We start from the raw sequence: 24,248 nt of genomic DNA on the forward strand, positions 1-24,248 counted from the left end.
CCTGGAGAAAAGAACTCTTACTTGGGACATAGTTTGGATACTCGAGATGCTAAAAGAAGTCTCAGATTTTTTTCTAGGTGGGTATGGAGAATAGGGCTGGACAGACAGGCAGAAATTCCATGGCGATAGATTTTGGTGTGATGTGAGGAAGAATTTTCTAACCTCAGAATTGTACAGCAATGCACTAGGCTTCCAACACAGCCCAAGAAAAATTTCCCATTACAACAAGTAGGGCTAGTCAACAATGGAAATAATGCCTCCCAAAGTGAAAGTGAAAACATTTTCAGAAAAAGGCTAGATGATCAGGTGTAAGGGAAGCAGAGAGGACATCGTGCCAGGGCAAGTGTGGACATGAGATGTGTAGGTCCAACTAGAGGAACCTGCAATTCTAAGAATAATCTTGAATTTATATTGCACTTTTCTTTTTTTTTTTAAGATTTTTTGATGGGGACCATTTTTTAAAGTCTTTATTGAATTTGTTACAATACTGCTTCTGTTTTATGTTTTGGTTTTTTGGCCCCAAGGCATGTGGGATCTTAGCTCCCCGACCAGGGATAGAACCTGCACCCCCTGCATTGGAAGGTGAGGTCTTAACCACTGGACAGCCAGGGAAGTCCCTGCACTTTTCTTTCCTGGAACTTAAAGTGAATCTCACAAGATTCAGTGAATCACAGAACAATGAAGCAACTTGCTTAAAAATTGTTTGCAGCCAATTTGGGATCAAAACCCTTCCTAGGAGCTCCCAGTTTGGGCCTCGTATGAGCCCCAGCAGTGATGCAGCCCGCAGGGGCAGCACAGCCCTTCTGTGGGCCTGTCAATCAGCGGCCACCAGGCTCTGGGCCTCTAGGAAACACTAGTGGCCACAGAAAACTGCAGGTTAAAGCAATGGGTTTTGTTGTTGTTTGTTAGTGGGGATGACAGAAGTGGTGATTTGCAAAAGTAGATTTAATATTCTTAATTTAAAAATCATAACATTTATTTTGACATTTCAAATAACATTAAAGGAGAATGATTTAGGGACTCCCCTGGTGGTCCAGTGGCAAAGACTCTGAGCTCCCAATGCAGGGAGCCCGGGTTCGATCCCTGGTCAGGGAACTAGATCTCACATGCCGCAACTAAGAGGTCACATGCCACAACTAAAGGTCCCGCACGCCGCAACTAAAGATCCCGAATGACACAACTAAAAAAAAAAAAAAAAAGATTTCACATGCCGCTACTAAAAGATCCCACATGCTGCAACGAATATCCCGTGCGCCGCAACAAAGACCCAGCACAGCCATATGAATAAATAAATAAATCTTTTTTTTTAAAGGAGAGTGATTAAAAATATTTTTTAAGGCATAGCTTTTAAATAATTGAAAAACATTTAGTTTAAGAAGGCTTTTTTGATAGCTTTTTAAAAATGCTTGCATTTTTTCCCTTAATGTCTTAAAAATATAAAAGGTATGAAATGTTCCCTTTTAACACATAGGTACTATTTCAGTTTCTCTTTGGACGTTGGGCATAAGGCCTCACTGCCATTCACTCTGTGATCATAGCAAGAAGAATCTGGGCCCCAGTGAGCCGGTGGGATCTGATGTATCAGTCTGAGAAGCTGAGTTTTATCATTAAAATTAAGTTGAAAACATTGGAAACAAAAAACACCAAAACCCTTCCTAGGAATATAATTCTCAGTGGTTTCTATGCACTTATACCTATGAAGCTACTTGAGTTTACCCAGAGGCAAGATACTACATAAATCCAAGGCAAGCTTTTTTATACAGTAAATATGGGGATACTGATTTTTATGTTTTAATATGTCAATAAATTGAATCAAGCAGTCCTAATGATGAATTTGTAAAATAAAATAAATGAATGAATGCAGTTACTCTGGTTGAATTTTGGCAAGTCACTCCTGCTGTCTGGGCCCTGCTGGACCAGTGAGGATCACCTCTTCAGATCTTTCCAGCTCTGACATGTTGTACACTATCAAAGCCAGAGGCAGCTTTAAGACATGGTGCCCCAGAGAGCCAGCTAGTCCTTGACAGGGAGGTGGCTGGCAGCAGGTATGCAAGGGGAATGGAGAGCTCATGCCCTTCTTATTTTTATCAGTTGCTTATTCACACTGTTGATGAGTAAAAACCCAGATTCGAAAGCACCACATGATTCCAGTTCTCCGTGTAGAGTTAGCCTTTGGCTCTCTCTGGCACCTCTGGTATTGCCTTCCCTCCAGCAGGGCACAGCCCCAACCTCCTCTTCTTCGACTGACTCTCCCTGTCCCACTCCTGCCACCTCGCAGGCCCTGAGCCCAAGTCAAAGCGTCTCTGGCACAAATTGCAGCTCCTCAAGTGATGAACGTGATTTTAAGCCTTGTTTGCTTATAATACTTCCCCTTTTCTTTTCCACTTTAAGAATAAATCCAATTCAGTGTGTGATGAATTGGGAGATTGGGATTGACATATATACACTAATATGTATAAAATGGATAACTAAGAAGAACCTGCTGTATAAAAAAATAAATAAAATTCTAAAAATCAAAAAAAAAGAATAAATCCAGTTTATCTGCTTAATAGGAAATTTGCATTAAGTCTCATTTCCTGAGGCTTGGCTTTCTGTTTTATACAGCACTTATTGTCTTACTAGGCAGAGGCCTGTCTCTATGTGGAACAGATCTTTACAAGGAACCATGGCTTAAATGGCCATCCTGTTACTTCTCCTTCCCAAAGTTACACAGGTCTCTTATCGTTCCCCTCAGTGTCCTTTGTGGGATGCAGACTGAATGATCAGCCCTACCTGATGTATTTGCTTATTCATGGTCTCCCTTCATACTTTCCCATGAGTTCCTTCCATTGTTCATTGTCCCAAATCTCCCATTTCCTCCTGCATTTCCCTCTCCTTCCATTCTCCCATGTTTGGAGGTAGCCGTCTGTCATCCTCCAGGGGTGCTACTCATGGTAGCTGCTGTCACTCTCTTGAGATTTCCTCCTTCCTTCTCAGGCACTTTAATAATTTTGCTTCCTTGTCTCTGTTCTGCCCAGTGTTGGGATGTTTTAAAGAGACAGTATTAGGACAGTGTTTTTCAAAGTGTGATTCCAAAACCAGCAGCATCCGCATCACCCGGGAACTTCTTAGAAACGCAAATTCTCAGGCCCCAACTTAGACCTTTCAAGTCATAAACTCTGGGGTGGGACCCAACGATGTGTAATTCTGATACCCCACCCACTGCATTATAAGGTGGTTTTGGCTGGGGACTCAGAACTACTCAAATCCTGCCCTCAAGGTTTCAGAGGAAAATGCAAGTACAGAGAATATTATCTGGGCTTTGCCCCCCAACCGCAATGTCAAACTCTAGTAACTGAGGGTGAACAACACAGAGGATCCTCTTTCTCCACTACGTTAGCCTAAATAATCTAGACTAAGGCAAGCAATCGTGCCCCTTTCTCCAAGGCTAACCTTGAGTTGAGCTCTTTCCAATTAAGTATGAGAAAAGTGTACTCCAAAATACACAGAAACTTGGTGCTACAGGTGCTGAAAACAACATGTAACGATAAAATGTTAAAAGCCTTCCCTTCAAAATCAGGAAGAAGACAAGGATGCCCCCTCACCACTTCTCTTTAACATGTTCCCAGAGGTTTTAGCCAGTTTAGTAACATAGTGAAAAGATATCATAAGTGTAAGGTTTAGAAAAAAAATAAAATTATCATTGATTATAGACAACATGATAACCTTAGAATCTACATTCAAATAAGAGAAATGAGCAAAGTTACCAGACATATACTATATAAGTCAACTGCATTTCTATTAACCATCAGTAACAGAAATATATACTTTGTAAACAGATACTATTTATAATAGAAAAAAAGTGAGTTCCTCAAAAATAGAATGAACTAAAGATGTGTAAGAACTGTATGGAAAAATTTCAAACATTATTGAAAAACTTTTTGAAAAAATTGAAATAAATGGAGATCTCCACTGTGTTCATGGATAGTAAGACTCAATATTGTTATGATGTCATTCTCCCCAAACTGATTTATAAATTCACTGCAATCCTAATAAAAATTTCAACAGGTGTGTGTGTGTGTGTGTGTGTGTGTGAGCACAACTTGACAAACTTCTTCTAAAATTATATGGATGAGCAACAGGCTGAGAATAGTCAATACTCCTGAAGAGGAACGTGGAAGGAAGGCTCACCCTACCAGCTGCCAAAGCAATACTATGCTGGAATAATCAAAACAGTTGATAATGGCAGAGAAGACAGATATTACAGAACAGAGAGCCCAGAAGCAGATTCATGCATACATGGAACCGTGATCCTTGACAGATGGCGTCTGTACTGGTAGGAGAAAGGGCAGACTATGCAATAACAGTATTGGGACAACTGGTTAACCATGTGGGAAAGAAAGGAATTGGACCTGTACTCAGATCATACACAAAAATCAATTGCAAATGGCTTGAAGGTTTAAATGTGATAGACAAAATTTTTTTAAATTTAGGAGAAAATATAGAACGTCTTTATAACCCTGAATATGGAAAGAGTTCTTAAACAAGTAAAAAAAGCACAAACAACAAAAGAACAGATGATAAATTCAACTATATTAAACTAAGAATTGCCATTCATAAAAAGACCCTATTAAGTGAAAAGATAAGCTGCAAAAAGGAAGAGGATAGTTGTAACGATATAACTGAAAAAGGAGTGGTATCCAGAATATATGGCACTCCTGTTGTAAGAAAAATACAAACCTCCCAATGGAAAAACAATGGGCAAAAGACATCAACAGACATTTCACAGAGGAAAAAATGAGTAGACAAGGAAAGAAATATATACACATTTGTAAACAAATTAAAACCACAACAATTTGGCAACAACTCAGCTCTTGGCAATGACGTGAATACATGAGAAGTTGCATACGCTAATGATGGAAGTTTGAATTCGTAAAATCACTTTGCAAATCCATTTCACATTATCTCGTAAACATGAAGATGTCCATACTCTAAGCCCAGCCCTTCCTCCCCTAGGTAGAATGCACTAGAGATTTTTGCACATATGCCAAGGAGTCATGTACAAAAATATTTATAACGGGCTTCCCTGGTGGCGCAGTGGTTGAGAGTCCGCCTGCCGATGCAGGGGACACAGGTCCGTGCCCCGGTCTGGGAAGATCCCACATGGCGCGGAGCAGCTGGGCCCATGAGCCATGGCTGCTGAGCCTGTGCATCCGGAGCCTGTGCTCCGTGACAGGAGAGGCCACAACAGTGAGAGGCCTGTGTACCGCAAAAAAAAAAAAAATATATATATATATATATATATATATATATATTTATAACAACATTTTTATTTTTACAACAGCAGGAAACTGCAACTACTAGTTTCTGGTCGACAGGAGAATACATAAATTTTAGAACGCTTGTACAATGAAATTCTATACAGCAGTGAAAATGAATGAGCCACAGCTATAGTCATTAACATGGATTACTCTCACAAATAAAATATTTAAAAAACTGTACATTGAAGAAGAATGCAAAGAACATGACTCCATTTGTACAAAATTCAAAACAATGCAAATTAAACAATGCATTGTTTAGGAATACATAGGTGTTTCTCATCTAAGGTAATATATGTATTTAAAAAAAAACCTCTCTCATCCTACAAAACCATGCATTAAAAGTAAGACTTAAAAGCTTTTGCACAGCAAAGGAAACCATAAATAAGACGAAAAGACCACCCTCAGAATGGGAGAAAATATTTGCAAATGAAGCAACTGACAAAGGATTATTCTCCAAAATTTACAAGCAGCTCATGAAGTTCAATATCAAAAAAAAACAACCTAATCCAAAAATGGGCAGAAGACCTAAATAAACATTTCTCCAAAGAAGATATACAGATTGCCAACAAACACATGAAAGAATGCTCAACATCATTAATCATTAGAGAAATGCAAATCAAAACTACAATGAGATATCATCTCACACCAGTCAGAATGGCCATCATCAAAAAATCTAGAAACAATAAATGCTGGAGAGGGTGTGGAGAAAAGGGGACACTCTTGCACTGCTGGTGGGAATGTGAATTGGTTCAGCCACTGTGGAGAACAGTATGGAGGTTCCTTAAAAAACTACAAATAGAATTACCATATGACCCAGCAATCCCACTACTTGGCATATACCCTGAGAAAACCAAAATTCAAAAAGAGTCATGTACCAAAATGTTCATTGCAGCTCTATTTACAATAGCCAGGACATGGAAACAACCTAAGCGCCCATCATCGGATGAATGGATAAAGAAGATGTGGCACATATACACAATGGAATATTACTCAGCCTTAAAAAGAAATGAAATTGAGCTATTTGTAATGAGATGGATAGACCTAGAGTCTGTCATACAGAGTGAAGTAAGTCAGAAAGAAAAAGACAAATACCGTATGCTAACACATATATATGGAATTTAAGGGAAAAAAATGTCATGAAGAACCTAGGGGTAAGATAGGAATAAAGACGCAGACCTACTGGAGAACGGACTTGAGGATATGGGGAGGGGGAAGGGTGAGTTTTGACAGGGCGAGAGAGAGTCATGGACATATACACACTAACAAACGTAGTAAGGTAGATAGCTGGGGGGAAGCAGCCGCAAGGCACAGGGATATTAGCTCGGTGCTTTGTGACAGCCTGGAAGTGTGGGATGGGGAGAGTGGGAGGGAGGGAGACGCAAGAGGGAAGACATATGGGAACATATGTATATGTATAGCTGATTCACTTTGTTATAAAGCAGAAACTAACACACCATTGTAAAGCAATTATACCCCAATAAAGATGTTTAAAAAAAAAAAAAAAACAAAAATACAAAATAAAAATATTTCCCTTAAAAAAAAAAAATCTACGAACAATAAATGCTGGAGAGGGTGTGGAGAAAAGGGAACCCTCTTGCACTGTTGGTGGGAATGTAAACTGATACAGCCACTATGGAGAACAGTATGGAGGTTCCTTAAAAAACTAAACATAGAACTACCTACAACCCAGCAATCCCACTACTGGGCATATACCCTGAGAAAAACCATAATTCAAAAAGAGTCATATACCACAATGTTCATTGCAGCTCTATTTCCAATAGCCAGGACATGGAAGCAATCTAATCGACAGATGCATAGATAAAGAAGATGTGGCACATACATACAATGGAATATTACTCAGCCATAAAAAGAAACGAAATTGAGTTATTTGTAGTGAGGTGGATGGACCCACAGTCTGTCATACAGAACGAAGTAAGTCAGAAAGAGAAAAACAAATACCATATGCTAACCCATATATATGGAATCTAAAAAAATAAAAATGGTCATGAAGAACCTAGGGGCAAGATGGAAATAAAGATGCAGACCTACTAGAGAATGGACTTGAGGACACAGGGAGGGGGAAGGGTAAGCTGGGACAAAGTGAGAGAGTGGCATGTACATATATACCTTACCAAATGTAAAACCAATGGCTAGTGGGAAGCAGCCGCATAGCACAGGGAGATCAGCTCGGTGCTTTGTGACCACCTAAAGGGTTGGGATAGGGAGGGTGGGAGGGAGGGAGGTGCAAGAGGGAAGAGATACGGGGATATATGTATATGTATAGCTGATTCACTTTGTTATAAAGCAGAAACTAACACACCATTGTAAAGCAATTATACTCCAATAAAGATGTTAAAAAAATTTTAAAAGTAACAGATTATGGACTGTTTTCCTATGGAAAAAATGAAAAAAAATGCTATATCACTTTGTAAACAGAGTATTAATAAAACCAATAAAACCCCTAATAAACACATTAGTATAATCACAACATACATTGCATTCTTAATAAATAAATAATACTGAAAATATGAGAAAAGAGGAAGATAGCTTCTTAGGAGAAGGTTTAAGAAAGGTTGAGGAAGCTGCCTTTGGACAAAATGCCTGATGATCAAGGCATGTGTAACAAGCACTTCCCACACAAGGTATTAGGCCAAAGTGAGCCAAGAGAAAAACTTGGAGTGGATGAGCTTCGGGAACAGAGATTCACAGCTTGCTGCATTCAGCTGTGTCAGTGTACTCTGTGTCAGCTGCTGCTCCTTGGTGATGCACATTTACATGTGGGTAAAAATACTGTATAAGCAATGTGACTCCTGTGTATATTGACACAATTCCCTTATTTACTTATTGCATATGAATCAATGGGCATTACAGTAACACCAAGTTGTAGCATAATGAACTGAACATATGTATCTCATAAAACTATAAGGCAAGGGAATGTGAAATACAAATTTGGGAGTCGTTACCTCTTTGGAAAAAGGAGTAGGACTTGACTAGAGGCACATACGGGCTCCAAAGAATGAATTTTCTTAAGCTGAATTATAAGTACACAGGTAACCATTTTATGATTATTCTTTAAACTGTAATATAACTTATCTCTGATATGAATGACAGATTTCATAATAAGAAGCCAGGCAAAGGATGTTTGATGTTTTCATTGTAAACAGTAGGAAAATATAAAATAAACAATCAAAAATTGAAGTTATTTATGTAATTTACTAAGAAAAAAACTAAGATTTTTCTTTGCTTAAAAACAAAATTTGCTAACTGTAAAATATGCAAGCGATGTAGAAAAGTATAAAGAAGAAATCAAAAGAAACAGAAAATTAAAAATCATCCAAAAAGTTCATCATCAAGAGACTTCCTTTTGCTGACTCTATACAGACGTACATATATAACTTTACAGAAATGGGATCCTCTTATACATTCCAGTCTGCAACCCAGTTTATTTATTGCTATAAATACAGAATAATCATATTCAATGACTTTATAGTAGTATATACGAGTCCAAATGTACATAGCCAATCATCTACTGCTGGGCATTTAAGATATTTCTTATTTTTTTACTATTACAAACAATATTTCAATTAACCTAGTTTCAAATACTTCTTTAACACTTGCCAGAGATCTTCTTAGGATTCATTCCCAGGGGTGGAAATTAATGCTCTGTCACAAACTCTTGTTTTGGTTAGTCAGGGATAATATATATATATATATCTTATAGAGGAAATGCTAATTAATGTTTTGTTTTAGTATTTTATTTTTCTGAGGTTAAACTGTTCCTTCTACAACTGATTAGGTCCTAAAGAAAAAGGCACGAGTCAGAAAACTCCACACCCCTCTCAGGACAGGGTGTGGTGGGACTTTTTTTTTCCATTAAAGAATTGAATTCATTCTTTTTGTTGTTGGAACTTGGTTTTAAAATACCTGAAACAACGCTTCAGGGAAGGCCCAGATCAAAGGCTGAAATGATCAGACCAAGGATTACCAGCTAAATGGAGAATATACAATAAGTCCCCTAACCATGAACGAGTTCCATTCTGAGAGCTATTCGTTTAAGTCCAACCAAGTTAGCCTAGGTACCCAACTAACACAATCAGCTATTCACACAAATAATACATAAATAATACATAAATTTTCACACAAATAATACATAAAAAGCAAACACAAAACATAAAGAAATCATTTTTAATCTCACAGTACAGTACCTTGAAAAGTACAGTAGTACAGCACAACAGCTGGCATCCAGGGGCTGGCATGGAGTGAACAGGCAAGAAGAGTTACTGACTGGAGGAGGGAGAGGAGGTGGGAGATGGTAGAGCTGAAGGGTCGTCAGCAATAGGGGACCGAGGGCAAGCTGCAATTTCACTCACACCTGACGTTGATGGAACACACGTTCACATCTTTGAAAGTTTGCAACTTGAAGGTTCGTATGTAGGGAACTTACTGTAAATAGATACGAGACAGACAGGTGGGCCCGACAGAAAGAGAAAAGAGGAATACAAAGGGGTTGATGAAGCAAGCAGCAGACAGATGGTGAGAGTGGTGAGAGCAGAAAGAAAAGCTGAGGCAAGAATGAGGGCACTTTGCAAAGACGTCTTGAGTCCTAAAAGGAGAGGCAGTGTGATGAGTGCAGGAGATCAGTGTGAGTCAATGGCACAGGCAATTGGGAGGCGACGTGGTCAGGACACCAAAGCACACTGGGCTAATGAGAAAAAAACGAACGAAAACCTACACTAAAAAAAAATAAATAAAAGAAACAGCAAAGATAAACTCAGTGTCTGGAGAAATGCTTGTTTGTGGGGGAAATTATAAATATAAAATGGGAGCATTAGTAAATGTGAACAAAGACTGCATGTTCAAACAACATTTTCCAATTAAAAAGTAAATAAATAAATACAAAATTATAAAAACCCTCAATGTCAATTAAAAAAGTAATTATTACGTATGAAAAAAGGTTTTCATATTACATATGAAAATCTGGAGATTTTCTTCTCCAGAAGAAAATAAAAATCAGTCTTAATTCTATCCCCTTTATCTCATGACTCTTCACAGTTTTTATGTATGCTACATATCTGAAATCCTATAGTATGTTATTTATTATATCATGAACACACTTCTATGCCACCAAATATTCTTTTTTCCAAATAATTTATAATGACTGCTTGGTATTTCAGTGTTTCTATGTATCATACTTAATTTAGCCAATTCCTTTCTGTTGGACATGGAGCCTGTTTCAAATTTTTCATATTATGAATATTGCTGCCCTGAACTTCCTTAGGGTTAAGTCTTTACACATACTAATGATTATTTCCTTAGCATAAATTCAGGCATGGAAATTGTTAGATTAAAGAATAAGAACATTTTTAAAGCTTTTAATATGTGTGGCCAAATTGCCCTCCAGAAAGGGTGTACCCATTTATACTGTCACAGTGATGTATGTGAGAGCTTTTGGCAAAATCATTATATTTTTTGAAGGATAGAAGAAAGCTCCCAGAAACTAAATTTTGACTATGAGCTTTGGAATTATGTGACATAGGTTTGTATCTAGCCTGTTCCACTTACTGGCCACAAGACCTCACGCAAGTCAACCTCCTAAACCTCAGTTTCCCCATCATATTGGGATAATACCTAACTAAAGTTTTTGACAGGATTAAACAAAACAAGGTATAAAAATGCTTGTTCGTGCCCCGGTCCGGGAAGATCCCACATGCCCTGGAGCGGCTAGGCCCGTGAGCCATGGCTGCTGAGCCTGCGCGTCCGAAGCCTGTGCTCCGCAACGGGAGAGGCCGCAACAGTGAGAGGCCCGCGTACCGCAAAAAAAAAAAAAAAAAAAAAAAATGCTTAGCACCATGCCTAATACATTGGAAACACTAAAGAAACAGTAAAGGGCAGTCCTCAGAAAGACTTTTTTTCCTAGGGTTTCACTCTGAAAGCATCCAAGAAAATGGAATGAGGTCCCAAGGGGAAGGAATTGAGGCCCCGGAGACACTGAAGGAGAGTATCAGGATCACTACGGAGCTGGCTTATAACCATGGGTCACAAAAAGCCATCTGAATGAGAAAACTAATTGAATCTAAAATCATCTACTAGTGCAGGTGTCAGTTTAGCAGTGTAGCTCCACGAGGCCGACACAACCAATACTTTCATCTAATGGACAGGGAGGAAATGAAAGCAACACAGAAATCTCACCCTTTTGCTTCGAGGCCCAGTTGCTCTGAAGACCCCTTACAAGTTTTGGGAAAATTACAAAAGGAAGCTTACAAGGCCTGAGATGTGTAAGCTATCAGAGTGGGTTGATAATACCAACCAAGCAATATCAGGAATGATGACCTCAGAAGGAGGAAGGGAGAAATGAAGGGAGGGAGAAGAGGAGGAAGAGGAGGGGAAAGGGGAGGGGAGGAGAAAGGAGAAAAGAACCAAAGTGTACAGACCAGGTGAATGTGTCCCACTGTACTGGCCCTAGGAGGTTTCATTATGGGGGAAGTAACTCCAAAGATGTACAAATTAGGAGTGGGCAAGTGAGAACTTCTTGACAGATACTTGAATGAAGACAAGGATGGAGAGTGAAACTCTTGTTTTCGTTTTTTTTTGTGGTACGCGGACCTCTCACCGTTGTGGCCTCTCCCGTTGTGGAGCACAGGCTCCGGACGCGCAGGCTCAGCGGTCATGGCTCACGGGCCCAGGCGCTCCGCGGCATGTGGGATCCTCCCTGACCGGGGCACGAACCCATGTCCCCTGCATCGGCAGGCGGACTCTCAACCACTGCGCCACCAGGAAAGCCCGAAACTCTTGTTTTACTGAGAAGTAAAACAAAGGAAATGGGATTTGAGGAAATATGAAAGGAGGGGAGGGGTGTCTGGAAACCCTCAAGAAGAGCCAAGGGTTAAAGGGCACTGCAGCTACTTTGCTGCCCAGTGCACGGCCGCATGGAAACCTTCCTTCTCGTGATACTGTGGAACAACAGGGCAAACACCAGCAAACCACCCACAACTGCACTGCAGGGAAGGGGATTAAGAAGGGCTCAGCCTGGCCTATTTTTCACCTTCTCATTGATGTGGCTTGATTTTACCAAATTAGGAAAGGACAAGGTAGAGACTTAGGGGATAGGAAAGGAGAAGAGTAGAAAGGGGGATAACGGAGGCAATCAGTCCCCACCATGGCTATTCCAAGGGTGACTGAGAGATGCAAGGGATGGGCCCTTCCTTTGAGGAGTTCCAAGTCCAGTTAGGAAGACAAAAATCCCTTGGTATGAAAATGCAAGCACATATGATAAATGGCCAGATTATAACAAAAGATGCAGAGGGGTGTGGGCTATGGGCAGGAAAGCTAGGAAAGCTTCCTGGCATAGAAGGCCTGGATGGGATCTGGACAGATTCTGAGGTGAGGGGTGTTCCATACTGGGGAGCTGAGCAGCTGGGACAGGACTGAGAAGGCATGTCACTGGAGACTTGGTGACATGTACCACTGTGTGAAAGAGGTAGGGCAGTAAAATGGAAAGTAAATTGTTCTTCCCACTTACTGGGAGTCCTAGTACTTCAGTTTTCTCACCTCTAAAACTAGGATAATAATGCCCTCTTTTCAGGGTTGTTGAAAGGGTGAAAAAAATGATATGAATAGAGCACTAACACAGTTACTGGTACATGACAAGTGCTTTGGAAAGGGATAGATAAGTTTATTATGTTACTACTCCTGGACATAAAAGCACAGCATAGAAATAAGAGGACAGGAGAATGAGAATATAAAAAGCAAGTTGAAGATTTCCAGAAATGAAAATGTTCACATTAAAAAGGGACAGGGCTTCCCTGGTGGCGCAGTGGTTGAGAGTCCGCCTGCTGATGCAGGGGACATGGGTTCATGCCCCGGTCCGGGATATCCCACATGCTGCGGGGCGGCTGGGCCCATGAGCCATGGCCGCTGAGCCTGCGCCTCCAAAGCCTGTGCTCTGCAACGGGAGAGGCCACAGCAGTGAGAGGCCCGCGTACCGCCAAAAAAAGGGACAACATAAGGGGTGTTAAAAATTAAGGCATAAATGTAAAACAGATAGCTAGTGGAAAGCAGCCACATAGCACAGGGAGATCAGCTCAGTGCTTTGTGACCACCTAGAGGGGTGGGACAGGGAGGGTGGGAGGGAGATGCAAGAGGGAGGAGATATGGGGATATATGTATATGTATATCTGATTCACTTTGTTATAAAGCAGAAACTAACACACCAATGTAAAGCAATTATATTTCAATCAAGATGTTAAAAAATTAATTAATTAATAATAAAAAAAATTAAGGCGTGACAAGACCTGAATAGGATCTTACTGTAAGTTGAAGGGAGTTTTGCCCTAACTCATGGATTGTGCAGGAATGAACTGCTGTTGGGTTTGACCGATTGTAGATGGGTTGTGGTGTGGTGTGTCTGAAGGCTACTGAATGCAACTTACAATGCTTAATAAAAATCTTTATTCTTTTAGTATATAAAAAAAATTAAAGCGTGGATTACAGCAGGGCTACGTAATGTGTAGTCCATGGATCAGCATCACCAGCATCACCTTGGGAGCTGTAACAACGGCGACTTCTCTCCAGACCTACTTAATCAGAATTTCTGGGGGTAGAGCTCAGCAATCTGCATGTTAATAATATCCCCATCTTAAAGTATGAAAGCCCTGGACTGGAGGATGTGGAAAAGTTTCTTGGCCAAGAAATTAGCTCAAAGTAGATATACCTGATTCCAGTTAGCTTTGCCCTCAAAATTAATCTTTTCACATGTGCAAGAGGGTTATTAATGTATAAAGAGAAGCTTAGAGATTCTACAAGGAAAGTGAAACTATGAAAAACAGTTAAGATTCAATCTCAATTATAATAGTAGAAAATAGTCACAGTAAGTGGGATAAAGTTATGTTAGTTTATGTTATTCAATCATGTTCTCCTGATAATAAAGTTCTGAAAAACCTTTACGTTTTTAAAGCTTTGAGGATTTTAGAATTGTAAACCTATATCAATTCATTTAATTCACAAAACTACCCTATTGTGATAGGTACTCTGGTCATCCCCAGTGTATAGATGAGGAAAGTGAGACGTGGAGAGGTGTCTAAGCTTAAAGGGCTAATAACTGGCAGAGCCAGGATTTGAAGCGAGGCGGTGAGACTCCAGATCCATGCTTCTAGCTGCTAGTCTGTGCTGCTTCACCCCCACCATAAATGACTTAGCCATCCCCTGACTATTGGGCACAGTGGTTGTTTCTAGTGTTTCAGGTTCATTAATAAATACTGTGAAGACCATATTTGGGTATAAGTTTTTAACCATATTTCTGATGATTTCTTTAGGATAGAGTTCCAGAAATTGAAATCCTTGGTCAAGGGTGATCAACAATTTTAAGGCAATTGTTTTCCAGACAATATGTTAAGAGGGTAGCCATTTCCTTACTCCACCTTCATTATCTTTAAAGTCTTAGTATTCTTGATCAACAAACTGGTATATCATTCTAAAAATTCTTACTTCTTTTGTCGAGTCAAAATGTTTGTATATGTTCACCAACCATGTGCTTTTCCTCATTTGAAAAGTGTTATAGCCTTTGCCCAATTTTTTGAAGCCATGGTTTTAAATTCTATGAGCTCTTTAGATATTGAAACTTTTAACCATCTGGCATACTTGCTGCAATATTTTTTAGTTTATTTCCCTTTTAATTTAATTATGACTTTTTACACATAAGTATTTTAAACGTTTTAAATGTTTATGTAATACAATCTATCAAAATTATCCTTTATGATTCTCTGTTACTTTCTCACTTTGAAAGAACTTCTGCATTCTCACAAAAAATATCCCCTGCTTTCCTCCCCACACCCCAAAATAGAAACTTTCCAAACTTCAAGTTTTAACTTGAAGTTACTATTTGAGGATATTTACAGTAAGATTCATTTTTTTCAGAGAGCTAAACAAGTTATGTGTGTTCATTTTTTTCAGGTGGATATTCACAAAACCTGTATAGGATCGAGAGTCAGAGAGTGGGAAGAGCAGAGGGCTAGAGACAGAGTCAGGAGCATTAACCAGGTCTGTCATTTATATCATTTATAGCTGTGTTTCTCTTGCAAGTCACTCTACCTTTCAGTTTGCTGGTTTCCTCATTTGTAAAAGACGACACCTAGCCTGCCCATATCCCTTATGAGTGCTTTGTCAGTCACTTACTGCTATACCAGCCTGTGTATTAGACTTGTTCATTCTGTATGCTCCTCCAACGTACCAGGCACTATGCTGGATTCTGGGGTTTCAGTGTTAAATAAGACATGCTGTCTGTGCCTGAGGACCTTGAACGATGTGTATTAGCTCAATGAGTCCTTTAACAATCAATGAGGTAGATAATATTAATAACCCCAGTTTATAGATAAGGAAAGTAGGGCCTAGAGTGATTGAACAACTTGCCCAAGGTCACACAACTGATAAGCTGTAGAGATGGGACATAAGCCCAGGTAATCTAACTACAGAGCCCAGACTTTTAACCAATGTACTGCACTGCCTCTCCTAAGATGAGGCTGAAAATTGGCTGACAATGGCACAGAGCCATACTTTATTTGGAATATTTTCATTTTTAAGAGTGCAGAAAGAAAAGGTCACTTGGCCTCCTCACTCCCTTCTTCTCCTGATCACTTAGCACAGAAGGTGCCCTGTGGACGTAAGGATGAGCAGGTCTGGATCCGGACCTGAAGGTGCTCATGATCTGATGGACTTGTGGTCTGAAGCTGTGGTGGAGAACCTTGGCCTGAGGGTTCCCCTCTCACCAGCTCTTTCAGATCAGCTGGCAACTCTCCTCTCCCTGGCCACCCTATTCTGCAAGGGCTACCAGACTGGAGATCTGGGTACCACAGCTGGCGTCTCTGAGTGAACGGTGCCAACATAATGCCTGACAAGCAGTTGGAACTCAACTGATGCTTGTTGAACTAAACTATGTCAAATTATAGAACATTTAGAGAGACTCTGAGGATATGATCATTCTTTCAACCATCTACCTCCATTATGAGGTGAAAAACAAAACTTTTTCTCTCCTAAGTACAAACAGTTCACAGTTATTACGGGGAACAATTACAATCTCTTTGAGCCTGCTTCTTTCTTTCTACATGAAAAACAACAATTTAAACAAGAAACATGCATGTTAGGAACTGCACCAACAAAGCAACATGGGTGAAAGAAGTCAAATAATTCCATTTTTCTATTTGATAGTAATTTTGCTTGTGTGTATTGAAAGATTTGTTGAAAGAAGAATATCTAAAATTAGCTTCCTCTCTGCAGGTATCATATTACCTTTGCCCTCATCACTGATAAGCATTCCCTGAGGGTGGAGGAAAACAGGTTTCCAACCTGGTTCCCAGGGGGCGGGGGGGGGGTGGGGGGTGGGAGGGGGGTGATCAATCATAGATGTGAAATCCATAAAAGCCAATTAATTCAGTTTACTAAACCTAAGAAACCTTCATCCTTCCTGTTTTTTCCATGTAAGGATAAACCTCAGAGACAAGCAGGGGCAAAGGATACGGGCCAGGTAAGCAGCTACCTACCATATGCCAAGCACTGCGTTAAGTACTTTCCATATAGAGTCCATTTCAACCTGACAACTACCCTTTGGAGGAAACATTACCTCAGATTTATAGCTATCAAAGGGATAGCCACCAGTGAAAACTGAGGCTCACAGAGCTTAGATAGATTGCCAAAGGTCACAGAGATGGAATGTCCACTTTTTTTTACTTTTATTTGCATTTATTTTTTGTGGCATTTATTCCCAGGCCATAAGTTTTTGTTTCTTCAGTTTCTTCTAGCATATCTTTTTCTTCTGTGCAACGTCCTCTTCTGGTTTAGGAACAAACTTCTTTTTCTGTAAGGATCATCTCAATGTGGCAGAGAGAGCTTGTGTATGGGTTGATCCAACCATGATCTCTGTAAGTCCAGTGCCGCATCTTGGCGGCTTTGTTCACCTGGATGTGCTCAACGACCAGAGAATCTACATCTAAGCCCTTAAGTTCAGCATTACTCTCTGCATTTTTGAGCATGTGCAGTAAAAAGTCAGCACTCTTTTTGGGTCACCGACCCTGCGTCCAGCCCCACTGTTTGGCCTGGGCACACCTACCAACTCCACCATTGTAATGACGGAATGGCACACGTTGCCTCTTTGAAGTGACATCCTTCACATACTTGGTGGCTTTTTGGATATGCATACCCTTAATGGCCTGGGCAGTTTCAAGAGTGTTCTTAAAGTGAACATGAAGATTTGAACATCTTGACTTGCATGGTTTTGTGGGGTTTTCTGGGTCAGGTGAATAGCGAACCATTTTTAGAGGTCCCCTCAGGCTGCTTATTGGAAAAGGGAAAGTCCACTTTTAATCAAATTCTAGACTGTCCATGGCAGAAACAGACCTTTTTTTCCCCTCGTTTCACATTTTGCCACCTCACTCATTGGCCCTGCCTAATTTAAGGTCTGTTCATTTCTGTGGCTTCAAGTAATTAGACAGTTGTTCAAGCAACTGAATCCAAGAGAACCACATTCAATCAGCGTTTCCCAGGATCCACATTTGGGGGATACAGGCATAAAGCTCCCAGCAACTTTTCAGCAGACACTATCCATATGTCTGGATTATCTTCTGTCTTATGAATGGACAAATGCGGTTACCAAGACTACACTGTATTATAAAATAGGGACCACCTAAATCCTCTCATTCTCACTGACTTTAATAAAGGCACCTTGGCCAGAGGTTATTGGACTGTGGGAGGACACTTGAGAAAAAAGAAGGAAAAATTCAGTCATGCCAGTGTCAGGCAAGAATTGAACCAAAAGTACCAGGCATGAGTGAGGGTTATATGTGCCACATTATGACAATGGCAAATGGATGAAGTCTAACGTTCGTCCACCTTGAGCTAAAAGCCTCCCAGAAATGAGAGAGAGAGAGAGAAACAGAGAGAGAGAGAGAGGATGAATGAATGAATGAAATTTGTTATGGATGAACTAGACTTTCCTGATCCTATTTAATGTTATGAGATGGAAATTGTCAAGGGGTCTCCTAAGTTAGAAAGGCAGCTTTTTTGGGGTACCAATCACTGAGTCCTCAGTATATAAGCACTTCCTAAATATCTGATCCCCAGTTCTGCTTGACACCTGGCTTCCTTTTGTTTATCCTAAGAACACTTGGATGACAGTACCAAAGGATGACAGACCAGGATCCCATTTATCACAGCTAATGAGTAATTGAGTTCTGTGGTATTTACCTTGCAGACATCTCAAGCACTTGTCTCCTTTTCTCCATGCCCATGGCCACCATGGTTCAGGCCATCATCACCATCATCTGAATGGTTATAATCTCTTTAAATGGTTGCTCTCCTCCAAACTTACCCCCCATTAACCCAGCATCCACATGCAGCCAGAATGACAGCGCTCTAAACAAAAATGCTCACTAAGTCACTTCTCTACGTAAAACCCTCCAGTGGCTCCCTTTGCCCCAGGATAAAAAATGAAAATAACAGCCAACAACAAGTGGGTGCATAAAGTGCCAGGTACTCCATGACTTAATTCGGTTCTTGCAGCAACTTTATGAGAGAGATACAACCTTCGTTACCATTACTTATTGAGGCTAAGTGACTTGACCAAGGCCCCACAGCTAGAAAATGGCAGAACCATGACTCATACCTGGGACTGTCTGACCTCAGAGCACATACTTTAATCACAATGCTATCGGTGTGATGGCATGCAGGTTCTGTGACCTGGCCTGCCCGCCACTCCAGCCTTATCTCTTCATGAGACCCTCTTTGCTCTTTATGCTTCAGCTCTTTGAGACACTTGCAGGTCCTCGACCTTGACACTCTGTTTCATGCGTGTCTTTGTTTGGGCACATGGATCCCTCTTCTATAATGCCTTCTCCCCTTTGTCTATCTCGTGGTATGTCTCATCTTTCAAGATTCAGCTCAAGTATTAACTCTTCCATGAACCTTTTCTGGACCCCTCCTCTCCTTTTCTAGTACAATTGACCACTCCCCTTCCTTGTGCATCACTGTACTTTAGTTATGCTTCCATTCTAGCAACCACAATGCTTTCCTACCCTTACATAGATAAGTATGACTCTCTCCTCTTACACTTCTGTGAATTCCTTAAATGCTGGGACTGAATCTTACTAATCCATTTTACCCACAGTATCTAACAGAGTGCTAGGCATATTGAAAGTTCACTGTAAATATTGTTGAACGAATAAAAATATTTGCACATGAAATATGATGCTTGGTCAAAACTCACCATGCCACTATATTGTGAGATTTATGTTAATTTTACTTACAGCGTCAATGCAATTGGTAATTTTTTTCTTTACCTAACGACTGTATATGAAACTTTGAAGAGGTACATGCAGCTTTAGGGTAACTAAAACTAGAGCAGTGGATAGGGGTGGAGAGAAGACACTGTAGCTGACCTGCCACACCTGTTTTCACCTGGGAAAGTATTCAGTGACAACAATGAGATATCACCATACAAGCCAAATTTGGTATGGGAGTTATGGACATATCTACCTTAGCAGTGGAAATATGGATGATTCACATTTGAACCACAATGCACACATTTTATTGTGCGCAATAAACTGACAAGAATAAAATTAACCTAAACGTTTAATTTAGAAGCAAGAACAACAATAATGGAAAACCATGACCAACTCAGGGCAGTACAAACAATGCTGTGATAACAAAGCATCCTTGCCCCAAATTCCAGAAATTCCAACTCTACATGTGTGCATATGCAGTATTGCAAACAGTACACCTGGCTTCTTGATTACTGGCAGCCAAATGGAATTCCTAACTGATACATTCCGGTCCTACCTCAAAGCCATATATATCCCCAACATTCCCACCTACCCTTGAATCTCAGCTCAAGGGAAACCTCCTTGAGAAAGCCTTCCCTGATCTCAGAGGACAGTCTGTATACACCCTCAAAGACCTTTATTTCTTTCCTTTAGAAAGCTTATCTTAGGGACTTCTCTGGTGGCGCAGTGGTTGAGAATCTGCCTTCCAACTCAGGGGATGCGGGTCTTGATCCCTGGTCAGGGAACTAGATCCCACATGCATGCCGCAACTAAGAGTTTGCATGCCACTAAGCAGGCCGTGAGCCGCAACTAAGACCTGGCGCAATCAAAATAAATAAATAAAATAAAATAATAATGAAAAAAAGAAGGAAAGCTTAAAAAAAAAAAGAAAGCTTATCTTAGTTTGTAATTACATATTCAATACTCAGTTATTTTACTAATGGTGGCCTCCCCAAAGCATCTGTAAACTCCAGGAGATCAGAGACCTTGCCTGGTTTTATTCATCATTTTTCTCCCAGTGATTGGTACATAGCCAGGCATTCTGCAAACATTCTGAATGAACGAATGAATGATGAATGAGTCCTTCACGTCTTACTTACTCATTATTGCCTTGTTCTAAGAATTATACCCGATTCCTTACCAGTCTCAAGCTGGTACTCAGTGCATCCCTCTTCATTATTCCCCTACCCTACCACAAGGCTCAGTCCTTATTTTCCAATCCTCTCCTCTCCCAATCCTTCATTTAAAAAGGCTCTTAGAAGTGGCAGCTTCTAACCAACCTGAACTTCCTGAACTGTGTGGGATGCAGGTCAAGGTCATGCAACATGAAAAAATGAACACAGCAAAGGAAAATGTAGTGACTGGAGTAGCTATTAGGTTATTTTAAACAGTCTACACAACTCCTAAAAAACGCTATTAATTCAGGAAAAATAATTTAAACCACTTCTATTTTATCACATAGACAAAAGTGGGTTAATTTGCTGATTTTTTTCCCCACTTCTCAGTATGTTTTGGCCTTGCATAGAAAAAGTCTTGGAAAGTAGCTGATTGTGTTGGTTGATGGCAAGAAGTAAGCTGCATGTGTGGTCTGCTAGCCAAATTATCTAGAGGTTGTTCCTAAATGACAGGGCCCCGCTTCCAGGATTCTTCTCCTCTTAAGGGTCTTGGCCTGCTCCTCTCTTTCTAATCCCCTGATCCCCTCTAACTCCTTCTTCTATATCTTCCCCTCCCGCCTTGTCTACCACAAAGGTATGTCCCTGAGCCCCTTCACAAATATAAAACATCCACCCTATGAGATTCCTACTGATGAAAAATCCTATTCCTGTTACTTTGCTGGTCCTAGGTGAAGGCAGCAGAGAAAATGGGAAGTGTGACTGGCAAAGTTCTGCTTTCAGGAATAGGAACTAGTGAAGTGTTAATTTCTGGAAATCTAGAACACTTTAGGAAATTTCCTTCATTAATTTTCCTCAGTACCAGGCCCTACTTAAACTGCATTTGCAAAGTCCAGTTTAAGAGAAAGAACAGGTAGTACAGAATTCATCAGGGGCTCTTTCCCAAAGCTCCTTTCTTTGAATCTCTGGGAGAGTTAAGACAAGTAAAAGAAATGTCCTCTCGGGAGTGGGCTCCCTACCCCAAGGGCCACCCGGGTGAAAGACTTTTGAAGAGAGCAGGGGTGGGACCAGCGAGGAACCCAGGAGATTAAGGGATGCGGCCAGTGGCGGTGACGTCATTTTCTTTTGGTACTTTCATTAGGCAGGAGGTGAGATAACGAATCAAAGGGAGGGGACAGAAGAAGTAGAGTTGAAAAAGATATGGGTAAAAAACAAGGAAGGTATAAATAGACACAAATACAAGTATAGGAATATCTCTAGAAGTTAAACTTGCATTATTTGATTTTTTAAAAAATCATCTATTTAAACTATAATTTATTGATTAAAAAATAATAAAAGATTCCATCAAACTGGTACTTCTTTTTCTCCCCAAGGAATATAGCGGCTGGTGATAAAGCCCTGGGACTGACACCTTAGTTTGGTGTCACTGAGACAAGGTCCCCAAGGCAGCTGGAGGCTTGGGCCAAGGATCCTGCTCGGGGACTCAGGGCCCAGAAGGATGGGTGCTGACGCTGTAGCCTTCCACATGCACACACACTAGAAAACTGCCCGTTCTCTCATTAACACATGGAAAGGGAATACTTTCTGATTGTGTCACGGGCAGAAACAAGGCGGAGGCACAAGACGCTACCCAGAAGCCGCGTCTTCGTGCGCACTCCCGTTCATCCGCGAGGGCGACCCACTGCCCCTTCTGAGGACCGGTGAGCCCTTGGTCCGGTAAGGTGGACCCTGACTTCCCCCACGCCCCACGCCCAGTGTTCCGAGGCCTGAGCTGCTCCAGCGTGCGCCCTTCGCTTAGCCCCCAGCCCGCGGCCCCCAGCCCCGTCACTGCCCCTCCCCCACTGGGGCCCTTTCTGACCGCCCTCGCGGCCGGTGGTCCAGGTTACCTGGCGCCCCGGCCCGGGCTGCCTCACCGCGGGCAGCGCTGGCCCGTCGGCCGTGGGTTTCCACAAGGCGCGCTCAAGACGGCGCGCGGGGTCGGCTCCCGAAGCCAAGGTCACGCTCTCGGAGAGGCGCTCGTCCTCGGATATGTCCAAAGCAGCCCCCACAGACCCTCTGGGCTGCAGCCGCTGCCCCGGCCTCGGAGCTCCGCCCCTCTCCCGCTCCCGCCCCCTCGGGGTCCCCGACTGCCGAGTCCAGCTCCCCTCGGAGCCGCTCGCGGGCTGCTCTTCAGCCCTCCACCCCGGGCAGCTCCGTTTCCCTCACCGGCTTCCCAGGTCGTGCTGAGCTGACTCCGCTGGAGCCAGGCGCCGAGGGCCACGCGTCGGGTCTGGTTCTCGGGCGGCGGGCCCCGCGCTCGCGTCCTCTCCTGTTCTTTCCGGTGCCGCGCTGGGAGGTCCCGGACCCCAGATCCTGCTCCGGAGGTTGGAGAGACCCCCCACTTTCCTCCTCCTCCTTGGAGATGGAAAGAGGCTTAAGAGGTTGGGGGCCTACGACTCCTCCAACGTTCTCTGTGCTCAGTGCTAAGAGTGGGAAACTTTTTTTTCCGATAAAAGGCCAGAAACTCACCGTAAAATAAATACAAATCGCGTACCAAAATTCTTACTCATTCTGCAAGACTCAGGTCAGGTGCTGCCTACGTTGCGAGATCTCGGTGCTTGCAAACAGCTCCCTCCTTCCACTCTCTTGCGCGAAAGGGCGCTTCGGCCCTCCCTGGTTAGAGGCAGACACCTGTTGCGTGTCGTTTCCTCTGCCCGACCTGACCGTGCTCTCCTTGAAGACCGCGACTCGGCCTGCCCTGCTCATCCCTGTACTCAGTCCCTGGCACGGCACCTGCCACCTATCAGGGGATCGAATACTTTATGAATAAGTGGAAAATTGATTTCTTTTGTAAACAGCCAGTTATTTCTTTTTATCCTCAAATAACACATACTCCTTTGGGTGAGCAATTTGCTAGTCTCTATAAAGAGCCACAAAAGTTGTTATCCTCTTTGATGCATTAATTCCATTCTTGGAGAAATTTCCGGAACAAAATAATACTTATGTGCAGATGTTTGTAGCAGGATCTTTTATTACAGAAAACAATAAAAAAAAAAACCCACAAAAAGCAAAGAAACAAAATCAAACTGTCAACAATAGGAAATTGGTAAAATAAATTATGGTAGGGTAACTGAATGAGATATTATACAATCGTTAAAATGAGAAACATCAAGGCAGGAGTGCCTCAAAATGTTTTTAGAACAAGGAGGGAGTATTTGTTTACTTATAAAGCAAAAAAAAAAAAAAAAGGAAAATATGAAGCAATGTGATAAAGTGTTTACAAAAGAATATTAAGCCAAAAGAGTAAGAAATTGCATAGTTACCATGCTTAACTTCAAGTGAAAATGCAGATTTCTTCTCAGTAAAATGGGGTTAACACCTACCTTAAGGGGTTCTTGGAGCATTAAATAAGTTATTGGAGAAAAGTGCCTGATACCTAATGGGAACTCAGCAAAAAGTTTCCATTTTCCTACTCCAGAAGAACAGATACATCTAGAATCACAAACACATCCTCATCCTAGCCCAGTTCTGCTGACCTCCTTCTCTTCAAATGT

The 24,248-nt window shown here is 41.4% G+C and overlaps 1 protein-coding gene and 1 pseudogene across 4 annotated transcripts in view; both read right to left on the reverse strand.

Moving 5' to 3' along the window:
• Positions 1-23,323, reverse strand: part of CASR (calcium sensing receptor) — an 81,501-nt gene extending 58,178 nt beyond the window's left edge. The window contains exon 1 of one of the 4 annotated variants that reach the window (XM_032630807.1): positions 23,261-23,323. The gene's annotated coding sequence lies outside the window, so the exon portion shown is untranslated. Of the gene's footprint in view, positions 1-22,601; positions 22,726-22,920; positions 23,201-23,248 lie in introns of those variants that run through there. The other 3 variants (XM_032630808.1, XM_032630805.1, XM_032630806.1) reach the window with 3 other exon arrangements.
• Positions 17,047-17,599, reverse strand: LOC116753245 (annotated as a pseudogene).
• Positions 23,324-24,248: the final 925 nt, after the last annotated feature.

This window comes from Phocoena sinus, chromosome 4 (assembly GCF_008692025.1).
Source record: "Phocoena sinus isolate mPhoSin1 chromosome 4, mPhoSin1.pri, whole genome shotgun sequence".
In the NCBI taxonomy this organism is placed as follows: Eukaryota; Metazoa; Chordata; class Mammalia; order Artiodactyla; family Phocoenidae; genus Phocoena; species Phocoena sinus.